The following is a 15,500-nucleotide window of genomic DNA, read 5'->3' as shown; positions in this document are numbered from 1 at the left end:
GAAGCATGCCTGTGGAACATCTCACCTGTGTAGTCAGAAGGGGTTCTGCAAGCATCAGCGACATTGCCCTCTAGAAGAAGGCATTTCTCCCCTTTCAGAAGGCACAGAGCACATCTAGGGACTCTTAATACACTCAGAAGCACACCCCTCCATGTTTCACCTCTCTGAACTTCCTTCACCATTTCTTTCAGCAATGACCAAAGCAGAAAAAGGTTCTTCCTCATAGGTGTCCTACCAGGAGAGAGTGCAAAAGAAGGACCTTAGCCTCCCACAGTGTCACAGAAGAGCGGAATGCACCTCATTCAAAAGAGAGCAGCAGCAGTATGTTGTATTGAGGTAAAATAATAATTTGACAGAGTTCAGTAAGTTCAATGGAATTTAACAAAGTTTTAACCCTGCTTTGACAAGGTGCAGTAAGTTTGATGGCAAGGTTCACCTTACTATTTATATATAGAGAGAGAACATTTATAAAGCTATAGAAATCAAATTAATATAGCCACAAAAGCATAGGTATGAAATGGATAAAACCTTCTTTACTAAGATCTAATGGAGTGAAGAATTATAAGTGTGAATAGAAACAAAAGGAAAAGGCCAGGCTGGGTTCGCCCACTTCACCAGGCTGCAGAATAAGCCCTGACTGGCCTGGTATGTGCGTGGGGGGACTTCAAGAGGGTGGAAGGCTGCCTGAGAGGTGGTGGGGCATGGACAAGCTGGAACATGCCCAAAGACTATGGCCCCTTTCTAGGACGCCTCTAAGGCGCCCCCATAACAAGTCCTGTCACGTGCAAAGAAAGGCCCAGTCTTATGAGCCGGACTGGGAGGCTCCCACATCCCAGCCCAGCCCTGCAGGGTGGCCATACAGGGTTACTGGGGCAGAGTCTGGGCTTTGCACAGTGCAGCAAGACACAGGCCTTGTGAGCTGTGAAAATAGAAAACCAGGACCAAATGCCAACCTCAGAAGAACATGTGCATGGGGACAAAGAGGAAAAGACCCGAAGGGAATGCCCAGGAAGAACCATATGAACGAGAAAAAACAGCCAATGGGCCTGTGAACTGCAAATTTCATTTTGAGGTATTGCACTCAGAAGATGAGTGGCGGTGGTGGTGAGCTCCTTTTCCCCATGGTTGTAGGGGATCTCAGAGCTACCTGTAAGACTTGTGTGGGGTACAGTCGGGTGCTACATGTTTTGCCTTGTCTTTAGGTTGATGACCTGATTGGATGTTTCAAAAAACTCCAGATGACTGAGGGAGGGGAGAAATCAGGAGTGGGCTGGGACTTGCCTGGGTCCACCTGAGCCACACCAGCCAAACCCAGTACACTCTGTTTATATCATGTCAAAGGATGGGGAAGGGGGTGGGGGTGGTTGATGGAAATGCATTGAATACTGCAGGAGCTGAGCAGGATGCAAATGGTATGGAAGAAGGGGTGGAGATTGTCCTGGGTCTGGCTGGGATGGAGTTCATTGTATGGTGCCGTGTTTTGTGCTGATGGCTAAACCAGCATTGATAACACACTGGTGTTGTAACTATTGCTGATCAGTGCTGGCATAATGCCATGGCCTTCTCTGTTTCTCGTTCTGACCCCCCAGCGAGGAGGCTGGGGCTGGGCAAGAGGCTAGGAGGGGACAAAGTCAGGAGAGCTGACCCCAACCAACCAGAGAGGTATTCCGTGCCATATGGTGTCTTGTTGAGAGATAAAACTGGGAGGAGACTTTCTCCACAGTAGCCATTGCTGAGAGATTGCTGGGCGTCAGTCTGCTGCTGTGAATGATTGCTTCTCCATCCCTTGTTTCGTTTCCTTTTTTCCCCTCCACTTACTAAACTATGTTTCTCATCAGCCAGGAGTTTTGCTCGCACTGTTGCCCTCCCAGTTTTCTCCCCTATCCTGCTGTGGGGGAGTGAGTGAGTGACTGGGTGGGGGTTTAGCTGCTGGCTGGGGTCACTGCACCACATGAGCACATAGCAAACAGGTTAGTATGAGCTTGTGAGGTCCCTGCTGCCTGAGTAACTGATAGGCCAAGAGTAGGCTCATGGCTTGTGAAGGAGCTTGTGAGGTCACTTTGGCAAAGTAGCTGATAGGCCAGGACCAGGTGCAAAGCTTGCATAGGTGCTTGTGAGGTCACTGGAGACTGAATACCTCAACAACCAGTAGATGGCAAATAGGGGGATATGTGCTTGTGAGGTCGCTCTCAGCTTGATTAGCTGATAGGCCCAGAGCAGGCCCATGGACTGTATAGGTTCTTGTGAGGTCACTGCTTCCTGAATAGCTGACAGGGCTGGAGCAGGAACATGGATAAGAGGAAATGGCCTCAAGTTACAGCAAGGGAGATTTAGGTTAGATATTAGGAAAAATTTCTTTACCAAGAGGGTTGACAGACATTGGAATAGGCTGCCCAGGGAAGTGGTTGAGTCACCATCCCTGGAGGTATTCAAAAAGCAAGTGGACGGGGTACTTCAGGACACGGTTTAGTGGGCATGGTTGATCATTGGACTCGATGATCTTGAAGGTCTCTTCCAACCTAAATGATTCTATGTGGTTTGTGCGGGTGGCTGTGAGGTCACTGAATCCCGAGTAGCTGATAGGCCAGGTGAAGGCCAAAAGCTTGTGTAGGGCATTTGGGAGATCATAGTGCCTGAATACTTCACAGGCCGGGAGAAGGCCCATGGCTTGTACAGGTTCTTATAAGGTCACTCATGCCTGAGTAGCTAATAGGCCAAGAGCAGGCTTATAGATTGTGTAGGTGCTTGTGAGGCTACTGGTGCCTGAGCAGATGATAGGCCAGGAGCTGGCACATGGCTCATGAATGTCTTTGTGATGTCAGCGGTGCCTGAATACCTGATAAGCCAGGAAGAGGTACGTGGCAGTCGTAGATGCTATGACATCACCTGTGGCTGAGTGGCGGCTGGACCAGGACCAGGCACATGGCTTGTGTAAGAGCTTGGGATTTCACCGGTGCCGGAGTAGCTTTTAGGCAAAGAGCTGGCATATGGCTTGTGTGGGTGCTTCTGACATCATCGAAATAATATTTAGGCCCCACTGAAATGCGGCTTTTTGGAAGAACCATCGTCAGTGGAAGCCCATACACAGCGCGCACACACACACGTGTGACAGTGTAACTTGTGAGTGCACAGCGATGGCCGTGGGAGGGTGTGAGGTCACATCCCCAATGGCACCCCATGGCCATGGGGCTCGGAGCAGAGTGGCCGCGTGCATCAGAGGGGCATCATGAGGGACGGGATCCGCCCAGCCCCGTGTCTGCGAGGCCGAAGGAGCTGCCCCTGCAGCCCTGGCTGGAGCAGTCGGGGTAGGGGTGGCTCGGGGGCACCGCAGGGATGTGCCTGGGCACGGCACCAGGAGGAAACCACAGACTTCCTCCAGAGCGTGGGGAGCTCTGCGAGGTCACGTGGGCTGTGGTTTGTGCACCTGCAGGCTGCAGCTCCCGAGCCACCCGCGGGGAATAACGGCCCCTCGGTGACATGCCGAGAGTCAGGGACACATTTGAGCCTCTGGGCTGCATGTCTGCTGCTGGGCAGGGACATGTCCCCGCTCTGTCTCCGGCTTCTGCGAGGGACCCACCATGGGGCTCTCTGGGGAGGGACAAACGAGCCGGCACTCGTGGAATGGAGCTCTTCCCCTGGCCAAGGCCCTTTCCCAGCTGCTGCTCCCAGCAGAGCAGGGTCTGAAGCAGGGGCAGGGGCTGTTTCCTTCCCTTCCTGACACAGCCCCCGGTGCAGTCTCAGCCCTGTGATTCCCATGGCACAGGGGTGGCTGATCCCCATGGCACCTGGGTCTCTTGAATGTGCCCGGAATAGGAGATGCTCAGGTGCTCCCAGTCCACATGGCACAGTTCAGGGGGTGAAAAAACCTGTCCCCCCCCCACAACTGGCCCTGTCTTGTGTCGGCCCCCCACCCCAGTGACGTGACACCTGTAGCGGAGCCATCTCTCATATATGGTTATGAATGGCGCTGGAGAATTTCATTGGAGGGCTGGGCTGTGTCGGAGGGGAGATGGCTCCCGATAATGTCTAAAAAGGTGCTGCTGCTTTGATTGGCTCCTCCTGTAGTTGGGCTGGCATCTGCAGAGATATATTGCCCTCCCGTCGTCATTGTCCCCATGAGTTCCCAGGAGCCGTGACAGGGAGTGGGGTGCAGCAGGGCTGCGCCATCAGAGCAGGAGGCTCAGGATGGGGACAGAGGGACTGGTGTTCCCACAGGTGCTGTGGCTGCTCCTCTGGGTACAGCTGTGCAAGGGTAAGTGCTGACTCCCTTGTCCCACAGCCCAGGGCCAGCAGGTACCAGTGTGGTCATTGGGATTTTTCTGGGAATGAGATTTCTTTGCAGGTGCTACTGAGATGAGGGGCAGAAGGTGCTCAGGTCCATGGACTCTGTGCCTTTCCCTGTGCCCATCTGGGTGGGTGGGCGAGAATATCTCTTTTACCAGGGATCCAATGTTCATGGCAGCCTGTGCCTGGCTGGATTCATAGACACCCTGTCCTGGGGTACCCCTTTGGGATCCCCTGTTCCCCAGCACTGTACCTCTGGAGCTGGTGGTGGCCTAGCTGGTGATGGCAGCACCTAGTGATGCCCAAGGCACTGCCAAGCTCTAGGGTACCTCGGAGGGTTTGTGTGCTGCTCACTGCCCCCTTGGTCCAGGGGCCCCCAGACCCCATGAGAGAGGTTTGGACCCCACAGACAGAAGGGGACCGGGGCATCTACAGTAGAGAGACATCCTTCCTGGGACTGGGCTGACACCAGGGGTGAGGAGGGGACGCGGGTTGGGGGATCCTCAGAATCATCTCAGTGCTCCCTGGGAATGTGAAAAGCCCTGGGGTTGGGGGTGGGTTTGGATGGTGCTGGGGCAGGTGCAGGCTGGTGCTGGAAGCTGCAGGCCCGGGTACAAGGACCTGTTGAGGGGGTGCCGGGCTGGGGAGTAGAGGGTGTCCAGTGCAGCGCTGGGCAGTGCGTGGGTGGGTGTGGGTGGGGGGCAGGTGGCTGTTGGGGTGGGAAGAGCTGCCTTCTGCAGCGGGATGGCGAGTGACGCAGCTGGGCTGGAACTGGGCATCCACAGCCTTGTGCAGCCCATGGGGATAGAAGGGACCCCTCCACTGGTCTGGGGACAGCCTGGAGGAGAGAGGGAGAGAGGGCCCTTACTCCAGTACCTGTGATTTGGCCCAGGTAGGGGGTTCCCCCAAACCTGCAGTGATGGGGCTTGGCACTCTCCTGACCCATCCCATGCTGGTGTTTGAAGGGGCTGTGGAGGTGAGGCTGGTGGATGGCGGCAGTCGTTGTGCTGGGAGAGTGGAGGTGAAACACAATGGCGAGTGGGGGACCGTATGTGATGACGGCTGGAGCATGGACAATGCGGCAGTGGTTTGTAAGCAGCTGGGCTGTGGGTCTGCTCTTGGAGCTCCTCAGTATGGACACTTTGGGGCAGGATCTGGCCCCATTTGGATGGATGATGTTGGCTGTAAAGGCACCGAGTCTGCCCTGTCTGACTGCAGACGCAGAGGATGGGGTGAACATAACTGTGACCACAGTGAGGATGCTGGAGTGATCTGTTCAGGTAAGGGGACAGCGTGCTGCAACCTCTGGGTCTGGGATGGGGGAAGGGACTGTGGCTGTGCCCTTAGGGAGCAACAAGTGGACACTAGAGCAGGGCCTGGTGATACTTGTCTAAATGCCAAGCTGGGACTGTCATTGCTGATGTCCCCAGTCCGTGGGGAAGGCCCAGAGGGATCCTACCCCAGGGTGATCTGACCTTGCCAGAGTGTCTCAGTCACCCTCAGTCAGTGTCTTGGGCTGCAGATGAATCCTCCATCCCTTCCCCGGGGTGTCCATTGGGCTTCATCGATCTCCACCCATTCTGCCAGTTTGCAGCCAGCAATGCTGAGGGTCCCTGTGCTGGAAACACTCGGGGGCACTTGCTCAGCACTCCACGTCTTGGAGGAACGGCATGAGATGGCTGATTCTCCTGGGTCATTCCCCTTCACAGACATGACTACCTCACCTGAATCAAATGGTCTTTTCAGAGAGGATGAGTTCTGGGCCCTGGGAAATGGAGCAGGGTGGCCACAAAACCCTTTGTTGCCTGTGCCCAGGGCTTGGCTGTGTGGACCAGCATTGTGAGTCCTCAGGGCCTGGCAGATGCTTGACCCTGGCTGCTCCCTCCTGCATCACCACAGTCACAGGCTGGCACTGGGATATATCCCTGGGGCTGTGACAGCCCTGTGGGGGCACAGCCCCACGTAGGCAGCACTGACCCACTGCCCAAGCCCTCCTGCCTGCCCATGGTTCCCCACACTGCCCCATGACACAGGGTCTTTGGCAGCAGTTACTGACCCTCCTCTGTGCCTGCTGTTCTCTGAGAGCTGGCATGGGCCCAGTGGGAGTCTCCTGCCCCTCTGTCCGGCCATCCATCTGGGTTGTGGACACCTCCAGGCAGAGCACTGTGTCCCTGGCTGAGGACACCCTCCCCCCGAGCAGACGTCAAAGGGATCTTCACAGGCACCAGGCATGATAGCAGCTGCACCATTTCTGCGCTCTGTGACATCTTCCACCTAAAAGGAACCTTCCAACACCCCAGGAACAGCCCTGGGATCAGAGGGTGCTTCTGGTTTCATCCGGGTGATGGTCCTGCCTGGCCCCAAGCTCTGCAGGGGCTGAGCAGGCTGCAGCAGTCATTATCATCTGGGCCAGTTCTCCCGGATCCAAACTGCTCACACTATGGCAGTGCTGGAGGGACCATGCCAGGCTGCTCAGGGGACCTTGTGTGCAGCAGTTTGTCTGAGCAGTACCTGTGGCTGTGAGTCTGTGACAGACATGCACCCTCAAGTGCTCTGATGGTGTAGAGGTGGGGTGCGTGGGGGTCTGGATGTGCCTGTGCCACCAACACCCCCCCAACAACTTCCTCTGGAATGTGCAATGCACAGTTTGGTCACAGCTTGCTTGAGGATGATGCAGGACGTGGGCATTTAACTGCCAGAGGGCTCTGGGAACTCCCAGTTGTTATGTTTTTTTCCAGGATTTGTCCGGCTGGTGGAAGGGAAGAGCCACTGCTCAGGACGAGTGGAGATCCGTGACGGGGACCAGTGGAAAACTGTTTGTGATTCACATTTTAGTCCCAAAGCTGCTGATGTGGTCTGCAGGGAGTTGCAGTGCGGCGTGGCCCTGCCTGTCGCTGGGCCAGCTCACTTTGGAGAAGGGGTCAGTCCCATCTGGGATGGAGAGCTGCAGTGTGTGGGGAATGAATCCCGCCTCACCTCCTGCCGCAGAGGGTCCTCCAGGGACCAGCCCTGCACCCACGCGAACAGCGCTGTTGTCACCTGCACACGTAAGGACTCAGGGAGGTGTTGAACACCAGGGCTGTGCCAGGGGTTGGGGAACAGAGCAAGGACTGTGCTGGGCCAAGTGTGAGGACAGGAGGGATGATGGGATTGTCTGCAGCATGAAAATAGTGCAGCAGGAGAAGAAAGGCATGCTGTTCCTCTGGCCTCTCCGCCAGCTACTGAGGGTACACGAGCACCAATCCACCCTCTCTCCTCCTCCTCTGTCCCCACAATACACAGGATTCAGGCTGGTGAACGGCAGCACAGCGTGTGCAGGGAGGGTAGAGGCCCAGGTGTCGGGGACCTGGGGGACCCTCTGTGCCTCCCACTGGGATCTCTCGGATGCCCACGTTCTCTGTCGTCAACTCAACTGTGGGTTTGCTGAGTCCATTCCTGGAGGAGAGCATTTTGGGAGAGGGACTGGCCCCGTCTGGAGAGACTCATTCCACTGTGACGGGACAGAAGCCCACCTGGGACAGTGCCCAGTGATCACCCTGGGGGCGTCACCATGCTCCCACGGGAACAACGCTGCTGTCGTTTGCTCAGGTGAGTGCTGGAAAAATGCTGCATTAACTCCATTTGCCCTTTGTGTGTGATGTGGCCACCCAAAGCAGGGATCCCATGGCAGTGCAAGGCTGAATTTCTCCTTGGAGAAACCCTGGCTTCCCCAGGAGCCATCTGGAGGGCTTTGCCTGCTCAGAGTGACCGTTCTACTTTGGGAGAGCTGAGGGCTGAACGGAGGCAGGCATCTGCCCCCAGGTCAGTGGCTCAGGTCCCAGCACCACCACCAGGCCTGGGCTCCTCCATTCTCCTACTGTGGGACAAGCCCAGGACAGGGCTGCAGGGCTGTGCTCCACCTCTCTGGCTGCAGACAACTGCATCCCATCCCCAGAGAGAGCTCTGCAGAGCCTCATCCCACCACCCAGGCAGCAGGTGCCTGGGTGCCCCCAACAGCATCAGACCTGGGTGTGAGCTGCAGAGAGGGCCCGGGTTTTGCTCTTGCTTCTCATCAGCAAAAGGCTCGATCTTGTTGTGTGTGATCAGAAAATCCCCCCTCGCCCTGCTCCCTGAAGGATGCCATGCTCCCCAGTGCCACCAATGGCTGTGGCATCTCTGCTCTCCCCAGGCTCAGCTGGCTTTGCATCCCTGCGGCTGGTGGGTGGAGGGAGCCGATGTGACGGACGAGTGGAGATCTTCCAGAACGGGACATGGGGCAGAGTCCTGGACAACCAGTGGGACGTGCAGGAGGCCAGCGTGGTGTGCCGGCAGCTGTGGTGCGGAGAGGCAGGGACAGCCAACAACCCCCCAAAGCCTGAGCGAGGGACGGGTCCCGTGGGGCTGCGAGGGGTCCGGTGCGCAGGGCACGAGGCCAACCTGGCCCTCTGCAACACCTCCCTGCCCAAGAGTGCACCGGCGGCAGGGGTTGCAGAGGATGTGGGAGTCATTTGCTGGGGTGAGTGGTGCTGCACGGGCCCCCCAGGTGATGGGGTGGGTGAGCAGCCGGCCCCTGACAGCAACTGGGGTTTCTGCCCACTACAGGGAGCCGGAGGGTCCGGCTGGTGAACGGGGCCGGGCGTTGTGCTGGGAGAGTGGAGATCTACTACCAGGGCATCTGGGGGACTGTCTGTGACGATGGCTGGGACCTGTCTGATGCCGCCGTCGTTTGCCACCAGCTGGGCTGTGGAGGGGCAGTGGAGGCAGCCGGCTCCGCTCAGTTTGGGGCAGGCTCCGGGCAGATCTGGCTGGATGGCGTCAACTGCTCTGGCTCCGAAGCTGCTCTCTGGGACTGCCCTGCCAGGCCCTGGGGGCAGCACGACTGCGGGCACAAAGAGGATGCGGGAGTCATCTGCTCAGGTCTGTGGTGGGAGCTGTAGTGGGAGCCTGGTTCCTGGGGAGGCCAGGACACAAGGAGAGACGGGCATGGCCAAGGCTGTCCCTGGCTGCCTCTGAGCTCCTGGCCGAGCATGTCCTGTGGACACCCATGCACGGGTACCCTCAGTCCCACTGCGGGTCCCTGGGGAGCTCAGCCATCCCTAAGGGTTAGCAGGAAGGGCAGGGGTGTCTGTCCATCAGGGACTTCTCTCTGCCCTTGGGTGCAAGGGGGACGTGCTGGCCCTGGCGCTGCCCGGCTAAGGGCCTGGGGGGTGCAGAGGTGTCCTGGCTCCCACAGCCCCAGACCAGCCTGTTCCACCTTGGTGCCTTTCTTTCCAGAGTTCGTGGCCCTGAGGCTGGAGAACAGTGATGGCTGCTCCGGGCGCCTGCAGGTTTTCTACAACGGGACATGGGGCAGCATTTGCTCCAACTCAATGACTCTCCACACGGTGTCTCTGGCATGCAAAGAGCTGGGCTGCGGGGATGGAGGATCCCTGGAAACACAGCTGCCTTACGGAAGGGTGTCTGGCCCTACGTGGCTGGATTACGTGCAGTGTGGGGAGAAAACCAGCTCCTTCTGGCAGTGTCCCTCTGCTCCCTGGAACCCACGGTCATGTGAAGACCCACAAGAGGAGACCCACATCACCTGCAATGGTAACTCTGAACCACCCGGGCACCCCAGTGCCACCCCAGCTCCAGTTCCCTGCTGGGTATGGCCAAACGTAGAGAAAGAGCTCGGAGGGGCTTTCCCTTTCCATGTCAGACCCTTCTGCTGCTGGTGGCAGAAAAGCGATCACAGCCACACACGTCCAGCAGCAGTTGCCACCCAGGTTGCCAGCAGCGCCTGGGGGAGGCAGAGGCATCTCCAGGTGAGGTCTCAGAAGACACCAGACAGGGTTCAGGAGAGCCTCCCCTCCACAGACAGGCTCCTGCTGCTTTGTTAAACAGGGACCTTTCGGGGCTGAGCAGTCGGGGTCCCCCCACAGTCCTGTGCATGTCCCCTCAAAGACCAGGGTTCAGTTGCTGCGGTGATTGAGATGGCAGAGGGAGACACAAGCAGAGCTCAGCCCTGCTCTCTTCTGCACGATCTCCCAAACCAGCCCTTTCACCACAGTGTTTCCTTCTTCAGGGAGACGCCCAGAAATGCCCTCGATCCCGCTGGCCCCGTGCCCCAACTCCACGACGTGCACAGGTAGGGAGCTGCTCGTCTGTGGATGCTTCTTGTCTGGCAGGGCTCTGCCTGCTGTCTCCGTGCCATGGGAGGTCTTTGCCTTCTCCAGACAGGGAGAAGATTCGTGCCGTGGGAGGTGAGGACAGGTGCTCGGGCAGAGTGGAGGTCTGGCACCGTGGCTCTTGGGGGACGGTGTGCGACGACTCCTGGGACATGCAGGATGCCGAGGTGGCGTGCAGGCAGCTGGGCTGTGGCCCCGCGGTGTCTGCCCTGCATGAGGCTGCGTTTGGGATGGGGACGGGCCCCATCTGGCTGGAGCAGGTGGAGTGCCGTGGGACAGAGCTGTCTCTGCAGGACTGCTGGGCCCGGCCTGGGGATGGCGGTGCTTGCCGGCACAAGGAAGATGCTGGTGTAAACTGCTCAGGTGAGTGGCAGGGCTGGGACCCCTTGCTCAGGGGGAAGGCCGTTTGCCCCCTTGGTCCTGGCATGGCCCGTAACCTCCCAAGAGCAAGAACATTTCTGCGGAGTGCAGGAGCCTGGTGTCAAGTGGGGAGCAGCCTCGGTGGAACTGGACGTCTTCTGGCCATTGCCTGTGGGGCCCTGCAGCCCCAGGGTTATCCCCTGGGCTGCCTGTGCCATCCTGCCTGCCACCCGCAGCAGAGGCACTGAGCCCTATCCCGGCCTCTCTTTCTAGCACCACAGGAGAGGCAATTTGGGTGGGATGTGTCAGGGACATCCACAGACACACACATGGTGTGTTGGGGGAGGCTCCCCGCTACCCGCACACCCACCCTCTCAGCCCAACTCTCCTTTTCCTCCTCTGCAGCTACACCCACGACAGCAGCAGTCCCAGCCCGAGCAGGTAACTTGTCTTGCCCCTGGGGCTGGGTATCCCCAGGGCTAGACTGTGACCCCCAGCTGGGTGGAAGGGGCTCCTTGCTGGGGTGTGAAACTCCCAGGAGAAGGCACTGGTCTGGTGGTGAGGGGGGTAGGGAAGGTTGTAATTTACTCATCGGGGTAGAAGCTTCTCCATCGCTCATCCCTGGGGCCCTCCACCCCCTGCTGCCTTGTGTGATGGGGGTCATGAATGGTTCTTTTCCCACCTCACCCAGGCCTGGTGCTGGCCGTTCCATATTCTTGCCCACACAGATTCCCCCCGGGGCCGTCTGAGTGGCAGCGGGAGAGTCTCGGTGCCCGTCATCATCTGCATCATCCTGGGGGCCCTTCTCTGCCTGCTCCTGGCCCTCCTGGCTGGGCAAGCACTAAGCACCAGGGCTGGGCGCAGAGGTTGGTCTTTCCACAGCGGTCCCAGGGGGAGATACCTCCTGGAAGGGCTGCGGGGTGTCAGTGAGGGGCACAGGCAGAGCTGGGGGGTGAGACTGTGTGCTGCCACCTGTCCCATGCACCACCCCATTGAGTGCTAGGCTGTGGGGCACCAGCAGCAAGGGGTGGAGAGAGCCCAGAGGTGGGGGGAGGTAGCGATGGGGCAAGGAAAGAAATGGAAGAGCCGGTCTGGGGGAAATGTGAGCAGAAGGGAGATGGCCAAGGCTGGCAATGCTCTGGGTAGTGCTGGGGGGAGACTCTGGGACAAGGGAGATGATGGGAGGAGTGCAGGGCAGAACGGTCCATCCCCGTGGTGTCAGGCCCGCAGGCTGTCCCCTCTGCCCAGCCCTGCCCACCCCCTGAATACTCTAGACCCATGGGGCAGATAGGGGAAAGCTCCAAGTGGAAGAAACATGGGAGCTGCTCCAGGGTCAGACAAGGGGTGCATGACCCTGGGGCCAGAGGGGCATGAGCGCTGTCTCCGATGGGATGATGTGAGGGTGACGCTGCCCCAGATAATCTCCACGGTGACGTTGCCCTCACTGGGGATGTGGCAGCTGTGCCTGGACAGTGCAGTGGGGCTGTGCCATCGGGCCAGTCCTGGGCTGGCCCAAGAAACAGGTTTGGGGCAGCGCAGTGTGATCCCATTGCCCCTCTGCCTGTCCCTCTGCCAGCCCTACCTCTGTCCCCAGGCTCCAGGAGTGCTCAGGAGCCCTTCCCTGAGGGCCTGTATGAGGAGATTGGTTACAGCCCAGCGTGGGAGAAGCAGGCGAGGTTTGGTCGCTCAGGTGGGTGTGGGTCCTCCCTGGAGGCACATCTGCAGGACCCTTTCCCCTGGCCCCAACCCTGGGCTGATTCCCTGAAGCCCCCCAGCCCACGGCCCCCCTGGGGCCACGTGGTCTGTGGGAAGACCATCCAGGTCCTGGGCCTGGAAGGGGAGCTTTCTCCCAAACAAACAGCTTTGCCTGTCCCAGCTGGACAGCCCCTCTCTTCCTGCCCCTGCACCCCAAGGACACCCATGGAGTGAGGGAAGGGGCTGTCCTAGGGCAGCTCTGGGAGCACCTTTGAGACAGGGTTTGCCCCAGGGAGGCAGGGTGATTTCCCAGCCCTCCTCCCCATGCAGCCCCAGCTCTGTGGGTCCCCCTTCCCCAGCAGCACTGACCACGATGCAGGTCAGTGGGGCTCACTTCATAATAGCCACTGTGCATCTCTGCAGGCTCCTATTCAGAGGAGTCCCTGACCCAGCTGCAGCCCTACCCTGGGGTCAGCGAGGAGGAGGATGGTCTGGGATCAGCACCAGGTAACAGAGGCAAGAAGGAGTTGATCTCCCTGAAGACCTGTGATGGGCAGAGGTGTCTCTCAGTGTCACCGCTGGAGATGGGGAGGACATGGGGGTCTCCTGTGGTGCTGCCAATACCCGTGTCTCAGCCCTGTGTCCCTGCGCATCTTCGCTCTGCTCTGCAGGATGTATCTTCTCACTGTCACCAGCTCCCCTCTCTTTTCAGATGTTCTTGTCCCACCTGGAGGTGACCCAGCAGATGGTTATGATGATGCCAGGGAGGTTTCTGATCCCGTGGAGGATGTTGCCCCTGGGCAGGGAGAGAGGGAAATGCCCAGGGAGCCAGAGGAGGGAGCAGAGCCCAGGGATGCACCCGGAGGTGAGAGGGAAATTTAGCACTGCTGGTTCCTGGGGTGCCAACCCTGGGGCCACCCAAGTCACTGCTGTCCTGAGACCCCAGCCTCCTGGGAAGGGGGAACCTGTCCCAGGCGTTTTCCTTGGAGGGACTAGGGGTAGGAGAAGGAGCTGAATGTGGTGAGGAGCAGGGAGGAAGATGCTGTACAGACCCCATGGGCCGAACTGCATTGTCCTGCCTTGCTGCTTGCAGGGGCCAGCCTGCGCTCCTGGACAAGTGCTGGGGTGCCTGGAGCTGAAGGAGACACGTGGCCCCTGTCCCTGGGGAGCATGGGCTATGATGATGCTGAAGAGGTGTCTCTGGCACATCCCCCTGAGGACACAACGGCTGTGACACCGGAGCTCTGTGCACAACAGTCCCAGAGCCCCAGGCCATGAGAGCCCATCCCTGCTGTGCAGCTGCGTGCAGCCAGGAGGGAGAAGAGGTCTGTGGAGCTGGGAGAGCCGTGAGCACCTGGGAACCATGTTGCTTGTCTCATGGGCAACAGAAACCGCCTGGAGTTTCCCCTATTTTTATTCCCGTTTTTATGCTGTGCATCATCTTTGTTCCTAATAAAAGTCTCTGGGGGCTTTGACCTGGAGCTGGTGCTTGCCTGCCCAAGTGTCAGGGCATCTTCCTGAGGCTGATGAGGAGGAGCAGAGAACAAAGTCATGGAGGTGGGGAAACGGGCATGTCTCAGGGACAGCAGGCTTGGGGTCAGGCTGTGGAGCAGCGAGAGCCCATGGTCCCTGGGGAATAATCCTGCTGACAGAGACATTTCCATCCTGCTGGCCACAGGCAGTTTCTAGTCCAAATGGCTCTCTGATAGGTCCCGTGATGCACCCCAGTGCGAGCACCCATTTCCTCGCCCTAGGGTTTCCCAGCTGCTCTTTGCCTCAGGCAGGGCCTGGGCCATGCTGGTCCCACAGTGCAGAGGCTATGACAGAGCTGCCGTGTCAGGGTAAGCCCTGAGGTGGCCGCAGTGCCCTGAAAACCCCAGCCAGCCCCAGGGGGGAAGATGGCCCACGGATTACCTCCCACCATGGTTAGGAGGCAGCTCTGCTCCCCACTGCCCCAGCACAGGGTGTAGAGCCGCTTTCTGGGACACACGGGGCTGGGATTCCCTCTCCTCATGCTCTGCCAGGACCCCAGTCTCCATGGGCTGCTCCTGCTGCCTTGGGCCCTCGCAGACCCTGAGCACTCTTGTCAAGGCCCTGAGCTGCCTCCTTCCTGAGCAGAGGCTTCCCACGGCAGCCCTGGGACCCCCTCCTCCTGCTCTCCTCCAGCCCCCTGCCCTCCTGCTGCCTCACCAGGGATGTCAGTTTGGATTTGTGTCAGGGCAGTACTTGTGTGCGGGTACAAGAGGGATGGGAGCAGGGGGGATGGGGGCACCTTTCCCTCAGCACTATTGGAGGGCTGGGAGGATGGAGAAAGTATCCCCAAGAGATGTGTGCTGCAGCCAGAAGCCATGGTCCAGTCCCTGGTCTGGAGAAGGGCTCATCTGGGAGGATTCTCACATGGGCACCTTTCCATGGCCGAGGAGATTTTGTGTCCCTCCCCTAAAAGAGGCACTGCTGGGAGCTGAGCCAGGGTTCCTCTCCCTTGGCTGTGGCTTTCACCTGCCCCAGTGCCCATGGGCAGAGAAACCTCTCATGCAGGAACCAGGCGGGGAGAAGGGTTTGACACCTGGGCAGGACCTGGTGCCCAAACTTCCCTCCCTGCTCCTGCTGGTGGGTCTCCACACCCCTCTGGCACTTCCCCAAAAGGCTCCTCTGCTGCGGGTTGGAAGGTGCATTGGCTGTCTGTGGCAGGGTTCCCTTTGGGGAGTTGGTGGAGCTCAGTACTGCTGCAAGCAGCAGGATCTGGCCCGAGGGGAGAAGAGGTGGCTGTCACCAACATCCTCTCCCACTTCAGCATTGCCCCATTCTCTGCTGGGAGCTCCTCCATCCCTGGGGTGATCCTGGGGGGATCTGGGAGAAGCCCAGGCACACACATCCCTCTGCCCCATACCCCAGAGCCTTCCTGCTGGCAGACCCCATGGGAGAGCAGCGTTCCCAAGGTGAGACCCCCACGGTCATGGGTGACATACATGGGCACTGCAAGCACAGCCTCCATCCCCTGGAAAACTCCCATGG

At 58.9% G+C, this 15,500-nt stretch overlaps 1 pseudogene; it reads left to right on the top strand.

Moving 5' to 3' along the window:
* The first annotated feature begins 2,800 nt into the window (after positions 1 to 2,800).
* LOC138683131 (antigen WC1.1-like) lies at positions 2,801 to 14,076 on the top strand (annotated as a pseudogene).
* Positions 14,077 to 15,500: the final 1,424 nt, after the last annotated feature.

Source organism: Haliaeetus albicilla, chromosome 31 (genome assembly GCF_947461875.1).
Source record: "Haliaeetus albicilla chromosome 31, bHalAlb1.1, whole genome shotgun sequence".
NCBI classification, from domain to species: domain Eukaryota; kingdom Metazoa; phylum Chordata; class Aves; order Accipitriformes; family Accipitridae; genus Haliaeetus; species Haliaeetus albicilla.
The sequence above is the reverse complement of the archived record's forward strand: the minus strand, read 5'-3'. Positions and strand labels throughout refer to the sequence as shown.